The sequence below is a fragment of the Buceros rhinoceros genome, unplaced genomic scaffold, assembly GCF_000710305.1.
Source record: "Buceros rhinoceros silvestris isolate BGI_N320 unplaced genomic scaffold, ASM71030v1 scaffold13933, whole genome shotgun sequence".
NCBI classification, from domain to species: Eukaryota; Metazoa; Chordata; class Aves; order Bucerotiformes; family Bucerotidae; genus Buceros; species Buceros rhinoceros.
Genome location: NW_010402020.1, coordinates 169,223 through 174,330, shown reverse-complemented (window position 1 = coordinate 174,330; position 5,108 = coordinate 169,223).

Sequence of the window (5,108 nt, the reverse complement as noted above, 5' to 3'; positions counted from 1 at the left end):
TACACTCCTTATCCTCTGAGGCTGACTGTAGGTGAGGTGAAAGACAACTCTGCTGTTGAGGAAAAATGATGTTGCGTTGAGCAGTCTGGTTTCCTAATCTGTCAGGGATGCATAAAATTCAAGTGGTCAGAGTTTAATTGTAAATATAAATATTCCAGAAATGAGTCTTGCTGCTAGTACAAATTCAATAATTCTTTATCTTGAGTAAAATAGAAAGATAAAAAATTTGAACTGACATTTCTAATTCCTCAATTATTTTTAGTTTATTCTCTCACTTGAAAACCAAGCTGTGGATAAATTTGACTTCATGTTGCGTTTTCCAAATTAACCTTACGAGATTTAATAATTAAATTATCACGTTTATGGAAAGAAACAATTTAAGAACATGATCTAAACCAACACTTTTTAAGAAGCAGGTGGAAGATTATTTATGTCTTGAAAGCACAAATGAACAGTTCTGAATTTTGCTGAAAAAGTTCCAGTGGAAAATATGCTTTTAGCTCCAAATCTGCGAGTTATATTAGAAAGACAAGTTTCAACCAGAATGACAACTATTTTAAATATTTGTATAAACATGCCCTCTTTTCCAGGAAAACTGGAGAAACAGAGTTTTGTTTCAGGATTTTCTTTCTTAAGATCAACTAGTTGTGTCTTTCTGATGGCTTGTGGAGTAAATCCAATTTTCAAAATGCTTGAGAAAACAGAGTTCCCGGGCCATCTGGTGCTGCCTTGTGTACATGTATGCCTGCATCCAGCCCATTAATCAAACAATGCAACTGCAGGTGAGAAAAATCAACTTGAGTTCCTGGTGTAGGAACCTAAAGGGTGAATGCATGCTGACCAGAGAGCTGAGAGGTCTTGTTTTTAATGTTCGTAGGTGAAGGTTTCCACTTCAAGATTTGATTAATTTTTCATTATTATTTATTTGGTTTAAGCCACAGGCATTTGCTGCTCCTCTTGTGATGCTCCCAAAGCATCTTTGGAGGTGTTATACTGTCTGAGTAGTAAGGTGAAAATGTCCGTAATCCCCATCTGGACAGAAAGACTTGAGGCTTTGATAAACTGCTGCAAAAAGATTACTGGAGATTGCCTAAGACATTTTTGCCTTTAGCTGTCTTGCTCTGTGACTAAAGTGGCAGAAGAATGTGTGTGCACCTGTGTCTTAGTCGGTCAGTTGGGTAACCAGATACGAGTTTAAACCACGAGATACTGCACTGCAGTGACTGAGATAAAAGTATACGTTTTGTGTTGTGGAGGGAATGGGGCTTTCTAGCAGCTTACTGGGAGAGAGCACTGATATATTCAACAGCTGCAGCAAGACTGGGCCTCTACCTTAACAAAGAAAAGTCCACCCTTCTAGCGTGCTTCACTAGCAATCAGTGGCCAAGTCCTTTGCTCTTCTGTTGCCGTGAGCTTGCTGTTTCAGTTCAGCAGTTCTATGCCTGTAGTGTGACAGATGTCACAGGGTGTCAAGCTCTGGCGTTCTCCGAGGAGCTGGATTCAGCAGTTACTTGCCCTATCAGGCCTCTTGGTGTGATTCTGGACTGCTCTTTCTGCAGCCACAGTATTCCTCCGCAGAGATTTGTGCCTGGAAAGCCAGAAACTGCTGCAAATGTACTTCAAGAACATATTTTGAGTTTTGTACTGGCCAAAATGGGATCTGGGACACCGTTTGCAAGAGAAATTTCATGGATAAACTGCAGAGACATAAGACATAATCTGTAGATTCAAAGCTTCTTGACTACGTGAGATTGAGGAAGTTAGTTTAGCTGTAGTTTGTTTTTTATCTGGACTTTGTTCTAGATGCAGAATTTCACCTTACACAAATACTGGAAGTTGACTAGGTATTGCAGTGTTACAGTACAAAGTTCTTTTTGCTTTGACGTTCTTTATTGGATTGAGCGGTCTGTCTGGGTCTGTAGGGTAGAAGAGATGAGCTTTTCTTGTGGAACACCCCATAAGCCTAAGTTAAAAACTTAAAAGCTTTATACATGAAGCTGGCTGTGAAGAATTTAGTTAAGAAGAGTGCTAAAGCACAAAGTTGATAATTCAATTCGGCTGTGTTACTACTGATCGAGGCAAATTATAGATATTCTAAGTATGTGTTAGTGACTTGTTACACTCTTGTAATCACGGAAAACAAAACATTTGTCATGAACTTTTCAAATCGGTAAATAAAATTTGGTTTGATATTCCCCCAGCCCAAGTGTTTGTACGTTAACTGGATGGAAGGGTGGAGTTGGAGGCAATTGCAGATTAATGAAGTTAAGCTCTGTGATTGCACTGAGACTTGTGTTAAACACTTCTGGTGACTCTTGGGAGAGGAAACTAAGTACTCATCTGAATTTAGGTAAGTTTATGACTTCTCTAAACACACGAATTACTAATTCATTTTGTCAGTGTAAAATAAACCAAAATAGGCAGTTTAAATGCAATACTTGTATCTTGTGCATCATCTAAAATGCTTTAATATACTTTATTTACAGCTTTACCAGTCTTGATGAAGTGGGTGTGTGCTTGTAAATTGGCAAATTTCTGTCAAATTGTTTAAAGTGTGCAGTTCACATGAACTAGTAGCATGAGAGCTGTCTGCAGTTGTGATACAGATAAATCAGACCACTCTGCTATTTGTGTTTTAATAGCTTCATTTATATGTAGGTGTACATCTATATAAGCTTGTATATGATTTGTAGTAACTGTGTTAAAATGTGTTGAAGGTTAGGAAACTGACATATCTCAGCTAAATCTTGATGTACTTTTTGGTCAAGCTTCATTGGCCCTAAGGGTTGCTAAAACCCTGTACTTAAGCTTTCCGCTGGAAAGAAAAGCTTTTAAGCTTCCTTATTTGAAAATAAAACTCTGTTGCCTTTAGTTGGGTGTTCTAGGTGCCAAGGGTAAATGCTTTGTAGTGCTTCCTGAGTTTGGAAACTAGCTACAGAGTAGAAAATGGTAGTGTTGCTTGCAGTATTTTAATTTATCATCTTCACATGCTTTTTCAAGGATAGTCTTGGTCTGAAAAGTGCCATTCCTGGAGTGCTATGGAGTTGAATGTTAACTGAACCCTAGAGGAAGAGCAACCTCTTCTTTTCCTTTCTTCTGTTCCTCCTTTTCTAAGTCGATCATTCTTCAAATTCAACCTGATAGCTCATTCAAACTAGACCTTTTCCTTCTTTCCTTGACACTTTCAGTATAAAATTGTCACCATAAATTGTGATCAGGATTTCAGCGATTATCTGAATCTCAAATTTGCTATCAGTATGACATGTAACCTGAATTGTTCGTGGCATCGTATGCAAGTAACAGATTGAACTTAAAGAATATCCTCTAAAGAAGGAATTCAGATCATGTCCTTTCTCAAAGATGCCATGTCAAGAGCTGCTTTTCAGGCTGGTCCACCATTTTTTTTTTTCTCATTGGAAGGGAAGGGGTATCACTACTTTTAATTTTTCTTAGTATTTTCTCTAGTTCGTTCTTCTCCTGCGTGTTCCTGGGCAGCATTTAAGACATGGATGTTCCACTCTTTTGATAGGTAAACCTCTAAGAATCTGCCAAGTCATCACTGCAGCTTTCTCCAGATTTCATGCTGCTGACACAAGGGGCTTGCTGTGATAATCCTTTCGCATCAGATTCAACCATGTCTACCAATATATTCAAGAATGTGCATTAATACGATGTGCTATAGCTGGGTTTTTGTCTTAGTATGCCTGTAACAGAGCTAACCTGCCTTCCCCAGAACTAGCCTTCCTTCTCGCACCAGTGTGTGCTTTGTGTTTGTGTTTCATTTTCTGGATTTGAAATACTCTGTGTTCTGGTGTGCCAAGCTTGTGGTGTATTGTTTTTCAGCCTAGCGGACAGAATGTATATTTGCATAAGTACTGCGGGGAATGAGTCAGTCAAACAGTAGTTACCTCTCCTGTCTCCAGAAGTTTATTCTTTCTCTAGATGTTTTGTGTTGAACTTCATTTATTGTTAGAAATGTCTCAAGGCTACAACATGCATTTTTTATGATATGAAGCATGTTTTTGATACTTGATGACAGTGTGTTGAAGAAGTGTTTACAGCCTATATCTTAACTTTATTTGGGATCTTGGTTTTGAGGAATTTGGGTCCTTCAAAAACTAAACCTGTGGAGGAAATTTTATTTCTGTGCAAGAAAAACCTTGTGACCATCATCTATAAAGCATCTTTTGAGAACAGAGGCAGGAGAATGATGCTGCCAACCTCAGACAGCCAATGTATTTTTCAACAATATTTTAAGCGAAGTAGGACTGCTGTATTTGTTTTGATTAGGTGAGGAGAAATGTTGTAAACGGGTTTCTACGGAGACTTGGCAAATAAAGTATTACTCAGACAGTCAAGTATTAGAGACCTTTATGATGCTCTAGATTTTGGTAATTCAGTGTGCAGAGCTTGTTTAACCCGGGGAAAAAGATTTGACAAGTTGTTCTGCTTAGGCTTTCTAGTGTCTTGAAGCTCAATAAAAAACATAACAGTCAAAGGGTGGGTTAAACTGTTTTTTATAACCTTAGTGATATTTGGATTTAGTTAAATGGAATGTTAAGCATTAACACATGAAAAGATTAATGACAAAATACCAAAGTTAGAAACTGAACAGCTTATAGCAATCCATTCGAGGTGCATTTTTCTAAACAGGGATGAACTCTTATATTTTTGTATTAAAGGCAGAGTTTGTATGAACTCTACTGAAAGCCTGTGTAATTTATCATAATTTGTTTATAGTAGTAAGAATGTTACAAACCATGCAACTCAGCATAGTCATTCTTCCTTTTGACACATTGAATTTGCATGCTCACATAGCAATCTTGACAAAAAAAATTGCGCGTCTTCAATTTGCTGCGTGCTTTTAGGAAAAATAGTCAGCCTGAGATTGTCAAGTGTGGTTTTTCCCCCCACCCTTAAGAATTTGAAAGTGTTTGCTGATTTGCTTGGAAACAGGTGCCAATGTGAGATGATGTGAGTTGGGTAAGGTTTTGGGTTTTTTGAAATATATGAACACATGGTAAATTTGAATAAAATCTATGGCATTCCTCAACGATCTTATTGCTCACAGAATGCAGTAACTTGGTTTTGATCTAATAAGGCTGAAC